The sequence below is a fragment of the Callospermophilus lateralis genome, chromosome 1, assembly GCF_048772815.1.
Source record: "Callospermophilus lateralis isolate mCalLat2 chromosome 1, mCalLat2.hap1, whole genome shotgun sequence".
Classification (NCBI taxonomy): Eukaryota; Metazoa; Chordata; class Mammalia; order Rodentia; family Sciuridae; genus Callospermophilus; species Callospermophilus lateralis.
The window spans coordinates 169223865-169237531 of record NC_135305.1 but is presented as its reverse complement, the minus strand read 5'-3'; the positions used below and the strand labels follow the sequence as shown (position 1 = coordinate 169237531).

Here is a 13667-nt window from a genome sequence, read left to right as displayed (position 1 = left end):
AATGGCTTATGGGTCTGTATGCTTGAGACCTTTTTTCCCAAGCTCGGATAGGTTTTAACCCTGCCCCGTGCTGTTCTCCCCATGCACACAAACCTTGGATATACATGAGCCCCCCCCCCATGACTGGGTGAGTCCCCATAAATGATGAGATATAGTTAAATTTGATTAAATAACCCATGTGACATCTTTTGGCGTTCAATGTGAGTCTGACCTCAGTTTTTTTTTTAATCTGAAAAATGGGGCTCAAAGATAGAAATCTACCAAAGTCGAGTGCAGTGGTGCACGCCTGTCATTCCAGCAGCTCAGGAGGCCGAGGCAGGAGGATCATGAGTTCAAGGCCAGCCTCAGCAACTCAGCAAGGCCCTAAGAAACTCAATGAGACCCTGTCTCTAAATAAAACACCAAAAAGGACTGGGGATGTGGCTCTTGGGTTCAAGTCCCAGTACCAAGAAAAAAAAATAGAGATCTAAATGTCAGAGGGTTCCTGTGGGTTCATGCCATAAGATGCTTGACAGAGTGCCTGGCATACGCTATATTTGAAAGACACGAGAAGGAGGCATTCCCCTGTACTCTTAGAGGAAATATAAACTGGAATAACCACTTTGAAAAATATTACAAAATATTTCTTTTTTTCTTTTTTTGCTACCAGAGATTGAACCCACTGAGCTTTAACACTGAGCCCCATCCCCAGCCCTTTTTTTATACTTTATTTAGAGACAGGGTCTCGCTGAGTTGCTTAGGGCCTCACTAAGTTGCTGAGGCTGGCTTTGAACTCCAATCCTCCTGCCTCAGCCTCCTGAGTCGCTGGGATTACAGGTGTGCACCATTGCACCTGGCTTTATTTCTTGTATTTTAAAGTTGGTCCAACCACAAGAATGGGATCCTAATTAGAATAACTATACTCCATGTATATATAATTTGCCTAGCAACTCTACTTCTCTGTATTTACAGTACAGAGACCCTGGCATCCAAGGAGACATGTGGAAAGTATTCAGAACAGCATGGTTTGCAGTAATGAGACACTGGGTATAACAAAAGAGTTCCTTCACTTGTAAGAAGGAGAAGCAAATTCCCCTAAGAAATGCCCGTACGTATTTCAAGAGGTGAACAATTTCAACTGCATGTTGATTCAGTGGTCCAGCCCTCTGTCATCTTGCAGCTCTGCCACCCCCGGGAATGTGGAAACTTCTGCTCATTCAGCTGGTGCGCTGGGGCATGGGTAAGGGCTCGGAAACCATACCAGGCTTTAGCAGATGAGGCCAGGAAGTGCCATCCGTCCCTCCTCTCCACAGTCCACTGGGCGGAACCCAGAAACCCAGCCCTGCCTAATCATGCTCTCCAAGCAGGGTCAGGAAGAGAGGAAATTAGATCTCCAATGAGCTGCATGGTCACCCAGTTCTAACCAGAGAGGACAGCAGGAGGTACACCTGGGTTTCTAAACAAATGGACCCTCCAAGCCATGCCAGGGTTCAAAACACATGGCTTGTCACAGCACGGATCCTTGGGGAAAGGACCATAAGATGGATTTGACTGTTCCGAATTTTTTTTTAATTTTAATTTTTTTTGTTCTTTTAAAATATAGATAAAAGTGGAATGCATTTTGGCAAATTAGACATATATGGAGTTTATGTTATTCTATTTAGGATCCCATTCTTGTGGTGGGACATGATGTGGAGTTTCCCTGGTCATGTGTTCACATATGAACATGGGAAAGTTCTGTCCCATTCACTCCACTGTCTTTCCCATTCCCATCCCCCTCCCTTCCCTTCATTCCCCTTTGTCTAATCCAATGTATTTTTATTCTTCCCTCCCTACTGTATTGTGTGCTATCATCCATATATCATCGAGAACATTCAGCCTTTGTTTTTGGGGGGATTGGCTTATTTCAGGCAGCATGATAGTCTCCAGTTCCATCTATTTACCAGCAAATACCATATTTCATGACTGAGTAATATTCCATTACACACACACACACACACACACACACACACACACACACACACCACATTTTCTTTATGTTCAGGATGTTTGTTGGAAATAGTCTTGAGATCAACCTCTGACAAAGCAGGTCTGGGCATACAACAGTTGAGCTGTCATGCAGTCCCAAAGGTAGACTCAGTTACCCCACGGGGAGCTGTGGAGCTATGAAGGTCATTCTGAGTCATCCCAATTTGATCCAACCAGACAAAGCATTCATAGTCTTGTAGTGAGCTTGCATAAGAACTAGCCTGTGGGTCTGAGATGATACTGGATCAGTTGCTAGATATTGCCCCGACTCTGGGATGGGTGAGGCTGAGAGGGGTGAGGCTCAGGGTGAGGTGACTCTGTGCATCCGAGGGGTCCTGGGATGGGGGCAGGGGCACAGCTGAAGATAACTGTTGGCACTGCTTGCAGCTAAGGAATTGAGTCCTTCACACTAGAGGGTTTAGCAATGGATGACAGTGTCTGCCACATAGCCACTCAAAATAGTCTATTATGACTGCAGGAACCAAACTGATTTTCTCTGACTAAATTTCTATGTAGATAAATTGAAAAGGCTTGGATAGTTTGTCTAATAAACAGGTGTCAGGGTGGCGGGGCTCACTTTGAGAAAAGGAAGCGGGTCTGAGATGGAGGGTCAAAAACCAAAACAACAGCACCCAAAAAGAACTGCAATCCCAGCTATAATTTTTAATCCTTTAAACAACAACAACAACAAACAAAAATGAATTGCTATTTGACTTACAGCACGAGAAGTTGATACAAATTGCATTTGAGATGCACTTGCTGTATAAGTGTGTGCTGTTGGCATATTGATCTAAACTGTTCTGCACATGGCTGACCTTCCATTTCTTCACATAAAATAGCTCTTATTTATTCAAGGATGGATTGACTTTCCTTCTTTCTTCCTCCTACAGGTTTTTTGGCTATTTTACTGCTCAGGAACCTCACCCTGAGAGGGTGGCTGGCGTTGGGTGGTGCCGGGTGTGGGGCGCAGAGGAATGAAGCTGGATCAGCCATTTCTATGACTTGCTAGCAACTCTGGTAAATAGGTTTAGTAGAAGGAAATGTTGAAAATCAGTTATTCGGATCCTCTGACCTGCTCAGACATGCGTGTTACGCTCTCCCCCCATTAGCACAGACCCCTGAGATTGGGTCATAATTGCATTTGCAGGGATGACAGATGAGAGGAGATTCCCTCCAAGGAGTATGTGGCTCCAATTAGACTCAGTTTTTTTCTCTTTCAAATCGTACATCCTAATAGGGCATTTTGATAAAAAGTCATATTCTATTGTATTTTCACCCATTACCCATCTCTACATCTTTCTGCATGATATAGCTAATGTAAACAGACCGAGATCATTCCCTTGAATTTGAAAAGGGGATTTTCCCTGTTATGTGGCCTGGCAATGGAGTGGGAAGTGCAAGCCAGCCACAAGGAATAAGGTCACTGGAAACGGTCGATCACGACATATTGAAATATTTGTTGAATTTAAATATGACTCAGATGGGTTAGCTAAGAAGATTAAGGAATTAGGTTGACTTTATTTTTTTTTCTTCAATTTCCTATTATTCTTTTTTTCCTTTTTAATTTGTTCTAACTAGGTACACATGACGGCAGAGTGCATTTCAGTTCACTGGGCACAAAGAGAGCACAACTCTTCATCTCTCTGGCGGTACACGAGGTAGCTTCACGCCACAGTGCAGTCATACATGTACCTAGGGGGATGAGGTCCATCTCACTCCACCATCGCTCCTGCCCCCGTGCCCCCTCCCCTCCCTCTTTTTGCCCCAAACTCCCTCCATTTCCCCCCCACCCCCATTACGGATCAGCATTCACTTATCAGAGAGAACGTTCAGTCTTTGGTTTCTTGGGAATGGCTTACTTTGCTTAGCATGATATTCTCCAACTCCATCTATTTTAGGTTGACTTTATATGGAGGAAAACTTCGTTCCTGAATTCAAATATTTAAATGGTTGTCGAACTCACTATTCCGTTTCCAGACTGAAATGAAACAGAAAAATCCCCTTTTCAAATTCAAGGAAATTATCTTGGTCTGTTTATATTAGCTATTTTTTCTTTAATTAATTTTTAAAAATTTATAAATGACAGCAGAATGCATTACAATTCTTATTACACATATAGAGCACAATTTTTTATATCTCTGTTTATATAAAGTATGTTGATACCAATTCGTGTCTTCACACATGTACTTTGGATAATGATGTCCATCACATTCCACCATCATTGCTAACCCCCTGCCCCCTCCCTTCCCCTCCCACCCCTCTGCCCTATCTAGAGTTCCTCTATTCCTCCCATGCTCCCCCTCCCTACCCCACTATGAATCAGCCTCCTTATATCAGAGAAAACTTATATCATCTCACTCCAGTCAGAATGGCAGCTATTATGAAAACAAACAACAATAAGTGTTGATGAGGATATGGGGGAAAAGGCACACTCATACATTGCTGGTGGGACTGCAAATTGGTGTAGTCAATGTGGAAAGCAATATGGACATTCCTTGGAAAACTGGGATGGAACCACCATTTGACCCAGGTATCCTTCTCCTTGGTCTATACCCAAAGGACTTTAAAAAAACCATATTACAGGGACACAGCCACATCAATGTTTATAGCAGCATAATTCACAATAGCTAAACTGTGGAACCAACCTAGATGCCCTTCAGTAGATGAATGGATAAAAAAATTGTGGCATATATATACACAATGGAATATTACTCAGCATTAAAAGAGAATAAAAACAGATAAATGGATGGCGTTGGCCAATCTCAAAAAACTATTCACTATTTTATGATGCTACTGTCATCTGCCCTTAAAATCCTCCTTGTTATGACTGTTGATACCTTTAGTTTTAACTGAGTAATTCTATCCAATCCAAAAATGAACAGCTTTGTCTCAGGATTAAAAGGCTGTGGCCAAAAAAATCTTCAAATAAAATTCAAAGAACTAAGTTTCTCAATCAGAGAGCCACTCAGTGATCTTGAAGTAAATCCCTCAGACTGCCTCAGTTTGTTCAACTCTAAAATGAACGTACAATAAATTGGGTGCAGTGGTGCACACTGTTCTCCCAGAAGCTCAGGAGGCTGAGGCAGGAGGATCAAAAGTTCAAGGCCAGCCTCCTCTGAAATTTATCGAGGCCCTATGTTATGTAACTCACTGAGACTGTGTCTCAAAATAAAAAATAAAAAGTACTGGGGATGTGGCTCAGTGGTTAAGTGCCCCAGATTCAATTCCTGGTATAAAAAACAAAAACAAAATAAATAAATAAATAAGTAAGTAAATAAATAAAGTATGTACAATGAAAAATCTTACACTTAATGTCTCACACACATTTTTGCATTCACAATTTTCAACTCAACCTTGGTAGTAATGAGCTTTGGTACAGCTATGTTATTGGTATCAGATGGAACTTCTTCCTGAGCCACATATTGGCTGTTTGATGTTTGGGAAAATAAGTGACCTCTTCAAGATTCTGCTTTCTCACGGGTGCCATGAGATCACATAAGGGCTCATTCATCACGAGATGGGTCTGAAGGTCAAGAAGGATAAAGCCCTAACATGATGCTTGCGACATAGCAGACCTGTAAGAACAGGGAGTTATCCTCAAATCTCACTCTGTTTTTCCCCTTTCCTAAGGAAAAAAACACACCTTGTAAAACAAGCAGTCTTCAAAGACAACCTGAAGACGTCGGAGAATTCCAAAGGCTGAGAATTCCCTGAGTTCAGAGCGGTTTCACTCATTCCTCTGATCCAAAGTCCAAAAGGAGAGCGTCGGTCCGCTGTGTGCCCAGGCTGGTTCCTGATGGTCCCTGCCCTCCTCCCCGGCTGCCTCTCCTGGGGATGGTGGTGTCTGCAAAAACCATCGGAGCTGTCAGGAACAGAGTCGCCTCGCCAGGCTGGGAGGTCAGAGGAGAGTGTCCCTTTCCCCAGACCAGAAGGGTTTGCTGTGTAAGAGCGTCCAGGTCTGCAAGAAGACAGAGCTGGGTCACAGAAACTTATAAAGGACCCAGAGCACACACGGTGGGTAAGCGATACAGCAACAGAGACCCAATGGGACACAGCAGGATCATAAGGTTACAAACGAGAAGCCCAAAGATCCAGCCTATGATTACTAGTGTAGGTGGCAACCAGAGGCTGACAACATTCCAGAATGTTCTAAGTTATACAATTTCAATGGATCATGGGAAGTTTCGTATAAAAATGAGAGTCCCCCCCACCCCAGCCCTTCCCCCACCCTTAGAACTAACGCTCAAAAGCAAGCAGTGTTTCTCCCCTGGGAATCCTGAAGTGAGCTGGCACCAGTCAGGGGGTTAGGCTGAGAAGACTGGAATTAGGTGAACTTCACATGGTGGAAACTTAATTCCTAAAAGCGTGGAAGGACAAGGTGGGCGTAGGCAATAAAATGCTCAGGTGTTGTGTCTTGTCAGGAGGCCATTAGTCAATACGCAACTGCAGACAGCCAAGGAGACCGTCCTCCTTGTCACTAGAAGAAAGGTCCAACTAAGCAGGTAAAGACTTCTGTCGTTTTGTTCCCTGTTGTTTGCCCGGCACTGAGAAGACCCTTGATAAGCAACTGGATTCAATGTTTTCTAAGCTCGTTCTAATTTAAAACTTATGTGGGTCCATCAAAAACTATGAATGAAAAATGGTCATTATTATTTTTTTTTTGGTTTTGTTTTGTTTGGGGGTACGTAGGGATTGAACCCAGGGATACTTAACCGCTGAGCCAAATCCACAGCCCTTTTTAATTTTTTCTTTAGAAACAGGATCTCACTCAGTCTCACTAACTTGCTGAGGCTGGCCTTGACCTCAAGAGCCTCCTGCCTCAGCCTCCCCAGCCACTGGCGTGCACCCCTGCACTTGGCTCATGGCATATATCTTAAAACCTGATTTGGACGAGTACTCTCTAAGGGACTAAATAGCATCTAACATCATATGTATTTGTGGTAAAATAGTTGCCTGTTGTGCTTTTAAAAAATATACTTGTTCTTTTTCTGGCCTCAGTAGAAGTTCATTGGAGAGACCACTTATCACAAAGAATTAAAAACTGGGGTTGGACAGCAGACAATAGGCCGTGAAAGACTGTGGCCCCTGAGAGAAAGAAAACAAATGAGCTAAGGCTTGAAGTAGCCCTGGTGTTATACCTAGTTGCTCTCCAGACTGCCCCGAGGAAAGAGAAACTCAGGTGGATCACTGGAGTCTTACTGGGTAGGAAAGAGACAGAGGCATCAAAGACTGAGGAGACCAGAGTGACCACAGTTTGTAGGTCAGTGAGTACAGCTAAGGAAGGAGCTATGTAGAGAAAGAAAGAGCTCAAGAGATCTGCACTAATGTGCCTTTGAGTTTTGGCTGATTAGTAAGCTATGTAGTACCAGATGCCACAAGCCACAGTAGAGAAAAATTACTGCAAAACTAGGCCATGAACAATTACCAGGTCTCCTATCAGCTTCAGACATACTCAGACTCCAGTCGACCGCTGAATCTCCACATTGTTCCATAATATTCGTGGTGACTCTGTACCTGCCCTAACAAATTCTGAATACACACACTCAAAAGATCAAACTAGCCCGCATGAAATTTAAACTCTTGCCAGAACAAAGCACAACTCTATTTAAAAGAACACAACAAAACCCAGACATTGGGTAAGGTAAACACGGACAATGCCCAACAGCCAATAAAAAATTACTAGGCACATCAAGCATTGGACACAATCTCTTTTCCACAACAGGGAGAAAAAACAGTAAATAGGACCAAACATAGAAGTGACAGTGATGATGGGAATCGGCAGAGAAAGACCCAGAAACAACGATCACAAGTCATTCCAGCATTTATAAGAAAACATGAACGCAATGACTGAAATGGTAACTGTACAAGAGAACTTAGTGGGACTTTTAAAACAGAGAGAGGTGACATCTGAAGGGCAGAATCCACCAAATGGTCCCCAAAGCCACTTCCTGTTGCAGAAGAAAAGGCCAGTGAGCTTGAACAGACAGAGAGGGACAGCAGGGTCCTTCCAATCTCGGATGCTGTGACAATCAAATGTCTTCATCCAAAAATATCAGCTTTGAACCCATCTCACCACACATGAAAATATACTGGAAGAAGATTTTTTTAAAAAATCTAAACATAAAACCTTAACACTATAAAACTTTCAGACATTGGGTAGGCCAAGATTTCTTAGGGCACAAAAAAATACGAACGATAATAAAAAGAATGAATAAAATTGATTTCATCAAAAGCATACAAACTTGTTACTGAAAACAATCATTAAAAAAACAAGGTGTTGGGACAGGTGCAGTGGCGCACATCTGTAATCCCAGCGGCTTGGGAGGCTGAGGCAGGAGGATCACCAATTCAAAACCAGCCTCAGCAATTTAGGGAGGCCCTGAGCAACTCAGTGAGACCCTGACTCTAAATAAAGTACAAAATAGGGGTGGGGATGGGGCTCAGTGATTAAGTGCCCCTGGGTTTAATCCCCAGTACCAAAAAAAACGAGCTAAATCAATAAGATATTGGGACTAGGATGTTACTAAGTGGTAGAGTGCTTGTCTAGCATGTGCATGGTACTGGGTTCAATACCCAGCATACCACCCCCACCCCCCAACACACACACCCAATATTAAGTCCATGATTAAAAGAAAACACTACATTACATGCCATAGAATTGTATCCAGATTCATCATAGCATTTTATCCAGAATATAAAAAGAACTCTCATAACTCAATAACAAAAACATAACCCAGTTTCCAGTTTTTGAAACAGACAAAAGATTTGAACACATACTTTACAAAAAGAGAACTAGGACTGGTCAATAGACACTGGAAGATTCTCATCATCACTGTTATTGTAGAAACGTGATCTTAAACCATAAGACTATGTCACTATACACCCACTAAAGGGACTCAAAGGAGAAGTAAAATGACATTATCAACGTTTGGAGAAGATGAAAAAAAAAAAAAAAACAACTAAAAATGTCACATATTGGTGGTGGGAGTTGAAAATGGTACAAATATCTCAGAACACAATTTGGTAGTTTCTTATAAAGTTGGATAGATCCTTACCATGTAGCCAATGGATTCCTCTTGTAAGTATAAATCTAATAAAAATGTCTGTCTGCACAAACTACTTTCCTATTTCTATATAAGTGTCCATTGGAATGCACAATAAAAATCTCAGGAACCTTCCACCAAATGAAAGCAGCAAGACGCAAAGATCACAAACTGCCTCGCTCCATGTGTTTGAAGTTCTGAAGCAGGCACTCAGTTCATATGGATAGAAACTGTCAAGGTGGCCGGGTAGGGGCGGGGCATTTGCCTGAGCAGGGACAGAAAGAGTGTGTAGGAGGGGGTACGATGTTTAGCACGTAGGCAATTATCTGTCTCTTGATTTGAGGGATAGTTACATGTGTTTGTGCATACATCCAAATCCACTGAGCTGTTCACTGAGGTACATTCATCTTGTCATATGTAAATTAAGACTTCAATAAAGCTGATTACATATGTATATTTATATTCTCCTAGGGAAAAGCTATTCTAGGTTTCCAGCTATCCATCTTTCCTATCAGGGAATCTCTTGAATTTTTCTTTTGTTTCAGGTTTCTGCTATTCTGCAGCCCTGGTAAATTTCAGCCCTCTTACCCTCATGCCACACGACAAACACAAATGATAGCTGTTGTCATGACTACAAACACCTTTGGTGGCACAAAAAAAAAAAAAAAAACTTTCCAGGCTTTTCCCAACTAGATGACTGTGAAAGTTTCTGGCACGCTCATCGAGATCCATAGGTCAACAATCTCACTCATACTGATCCCATCATGCAGAGGCTGGGTGCTTCATATACAGAGCTTTAATGATTCTGCAAAGACTAAGGGGGTTATCCAGGCTCCTGAAGGGAGAGTCAACCACTCTAGCCATGTTTTTGATGATCTCAAAGCCTCTTTGGATGAAAATAATATCGACTGTGGGGTTTGTTGCAAAAAAAAAAAAAAAAAAAAAAAAAGGCTTATGATCCAGAAGTTGAATGTATGTCAGTTTAGTCACAGTATTCTGGAATAATTTATTCCTGTCAACTTCATAGATGGGTGCACAAAATGAAGCCAGCAATTGTCAACAGCCTGAAACCAAACAGACAGGGTGACTTGCAACAATTAATAAGAGAATCCTAACAGAGGGAATTTATAGCACCACTGTGGATGAAGTTGGTAACCTTCAGCAAGGAGACTTTGAATCAATAGCTGCCCGAGAGTTTGCAGCTACAGAAATTTAAGTGGGAATTGACGGAGAAGTCAGGTGTAAGAGAGGCTAGCAGAATATTTAAACCCAGATGCAAAACTTTGAGATTAATTATAAAGTGTCCAAAAAGTGGAATGAGAGTAACGATTTTGTTTTCAGGTTTCTAGAAAAACTGAACAAATGTTTATGGGAAATGTTGCAAATTTAAAGACACATACCTCGATAAATTCATGAAAAGGGGCATTTGAAAACGCAGAACAGGAAAATGTCTTTTGATGATTCAATGCATGCACTTGGATTTATCGATGAGCCATTTATTTTTCTGCCTACTCAGTTGGACCACATAGACATGGATGGACAGAGTTAATCAACAGACTAGGTAAGTAATAAGGCCTCAGGGAAGATAGTACATTGGGGCTCAATTTGGGCACAATGAGTCATTAACACCCTCAGGAGTTTATAGCTGTTAAACCAGACAACGGAGCAGAGTGGCTCAGTGACTGCAATGGGATCTAATGGGAATTTCAAAGTAAAAGTATTTTTACTATGTATAGGAACCTTAATCATTAAGCTTTCTTATTCCAAAGCAAATCACCCCATCAAAGGATGCGCTTAGGAGTGATCTTTCTTCTCTCTAAATTGTGCATTTAAAACTTCTTTTATGCTTTCCATGAAACTACCATTTGACCCAGTTAGCCCACTCCTTGGTCTGGAACCAAAGGACTTGAAATCAGCACACTACAGTGACGCAGCCACATCCATGTTTATAGCAGCTCAATTCACAACAGCTAAGCTAAGGAACCAACCTAGGTGCTCTACAATAGGTGAAGGGATAAAGAAAATGTAGCATATATACATGATGGACTATTATGCAGCCATAAAGGAGAATGAGATTATGGCATTTTCCAGTAAATGGATAGAACTGGAGACTATCATGCTAAGTGAAATAAGCCAATCTCCAAAACACCAAAGGCTGAATGTTCTGTCTGATATGCAGATGCTGACACAGAATAAGGGGGTAAGGGAAGAAGAGAAGTTCATTGGATGAGACAAAGGGGAATGAAAGGCAGGGAGGGGGATGGGAATGGGAAAGACAGTGGAGTGAATGGGACAGAACTTTCCTCTGTTCCTATATGAACACACGACCAGGGAAACTCCACATCATGTTCAACCACAAGAATGGGATCCTAATTGGAACAAGTTATACTCATTCTATTATCCATAATGTGTCAAAATACACTCTACTGTGATGTAAAAGGAACAAATGAATAAAAAAAAATTTTAAAACCCTCCTTTTGTGTGCTGGGAATGTAGCTCTGTTGGTAGAGCGCTTACCCAGCCTGTACAAGGCCCTGAGTTCAATCCCCAGCACCACCAAGAAAACAAAACACAACTTTTGCAGCTTCCTACAGATCTATACTACCTCTGCTTTTAGAAATTCTGTAGTGTTTAGTATGCTCCTGTTTTCAAGTAGTAAAACATTGAAAATAAGAAAAGAGGTCACCCAGAGTCAGAAGATAATATCAAGTGACAAAATGATCAGGCAATTTTGGGCAACATAGGTGCTTAGTTCAGCAGAATGAAATGTGATTATATACTCAGACATTTAATCCTGCTGTTTCAGAGTATTTATTTTTAAAATTAGTTCACGTGTGGTGGGCTACACTTGTGATCCCCGTTACTCCGCTGGCTGAGGCAGGAGGACAGCAAATTGGAAATCATCTTGGGCAACTTAGCAAGACCCTGTGTCTGTAAAATAGAAATAAAAAAATAAAACATCTAAGATGTAGCTCAGTAGCAAAGCACCCGAGTTCCATCCCTAGTACCAAATTTTTTTTTAAAAAATCCAACTCTGATAATAAATAAATCTTAACTTTTTGCATAAACAGCTCTGCTTACTCTTATAAATATATCAACTTGGAGTCAGAGAATAAATCTTGTGAATTTTTAGAAAGTGACTATTTTACACACAAGGTCCAAGAGCAATCGAATCTGTCTATCTGAATAATTTAGTAAGGTCACCAGGAAGGCTTTCTCATTGTCACTGTCTTTCAAAGATCACAAATAAAACATGCGCTTAAATTAAAAAAAAAAAAATTGAGATAGGCTTTCACTATAGTTGTTTAGGGCCTTGCTTAGTTGCTGAGGTTGGCCTCAGCCTCCCGAGTTGCTGGGATTACGGGCTTACGACACCATGTCCTTGTGTTTAAACTAAACGAAATTAAGGATGATTTTTGTGTAAGAGGGTGACATTTTTCACAGTGACTCTTTGAACCTGAGAAGTCTTGACTGAAGGTTTCAATCCTCCGCTCTCTGCACCACTCTGTGCATGAGGCCTTCATTTACCTCAGTAATCAGAAGAAGCACAATTACAACCAACTTTTTAGTGTGTTTTTCGGTCGTTTTCTCTGTTCAAATCACTTGGCCCTTCACATGTAACTCGGAATGATCCTGTTCATTAGTTATCATTTTCATTTTGCAGCTGAGGAAATGGGAGCAGGAAGAACCACCTTGTCCCAGATGACAGAGCTCAGAAAGAGAGGGATCGAAAGTTGGAGCTTTCCATAAAACAATACCCACAAATGCAAAAGGAGGGGGTCCCCAAAGCACCACCTCTGGATGCCCTTCCCTACAAACCTCATCAACTGACGGTCAGATAGGGCTGCTATTTTTCAATGTCTGACCATAAAATGGAAAAGACCTTTCTGATGGTTAGTCTATATGAATTTGTACTGAAGAAATAAGTATCAAAGCAGGACGGCACACCTTTTGAAAGATAAGATATTTTAGAATCCCTTTAGTAGCTCATATTGCTAAAGAGTGTTCTCCCCTGAAAGTAGCTTTCAAAAATCAACAACTTAAGACTGCGCCTTCCTTCAGGGTGAGCTAGGCAAAGACGATAGGGCTTTTATGGGATATTACTATGCAGTAGAGACCCGTTGAATGTTTGTCAGCAGGAATTCACATGGGGCACTCTACATGGGGCGTGGCTTGGAGCACAGAGTTAGGAATTAAGTCCTTCACCCAGATTTGGGGCTTAGGGCTCAAAATGTGTTAAAGGTCACGCAGCTTCTAGGAGGCGAATTAGGATTCAAGTGGATCACAAAGCTCTTCCTCTTTTCACTGTTGCGGCTCTTCAAGAGTGTGTTCAGATAAATCCCTTTCCAGAGGTCCTAGATGCAAAGTGGGGTGGATGATCCCATCCAAAATGAATTTCAGTTGTCAGTTTATTGAGAGAGACATTTTGACCTCAGGGGGAAAAGTTACCTATTAACTATTTCACCCTATCTCAATTTCTCTTTCAGCTAACCCATGAGATAATTCCCTTAAAATTATATTGTTTCTGCCAGGCATAGTAGTGCACACCTCTGATCCCAGCAACTGGGGAGGCTGAGGCAGAAGGATCACAATTTTGAGGCCAGCCTCAGCAATCTA

The 13667-nt window shown here is 41.7% G+C and overlaps 1 long non-coding RNA gene across 2 annotated transcripts; it reads right to left on the bottom strand.

Annotated features, from left to right (window-relative positions):
* Positions 1 to 2788: 2788 nt before the first annotated feature.
* On the bottom strand, positions 2789 to 6008 carry LOC143408244 (uncharacterized). 2 transcript variants are annotated; one of them, XR_013092456.1, is made up of 3 exons: positions 5681 to 6008; positions 3867 to 3985; positions 2789 to 3699 (listed from the first exon to the last, which is right to left on the bottom strand). It is a non-coding gene; the product is annotated as an uncharacterized LOC143408244 (long non-coding RNA). The 2 variants fall into 2 exon arrangements; XR_013092457.1 differs by having other exon boundaries at positions 2789 to 3021.
* Positions 6009 to 13667: the final 7659 nt, after the last annotated feature.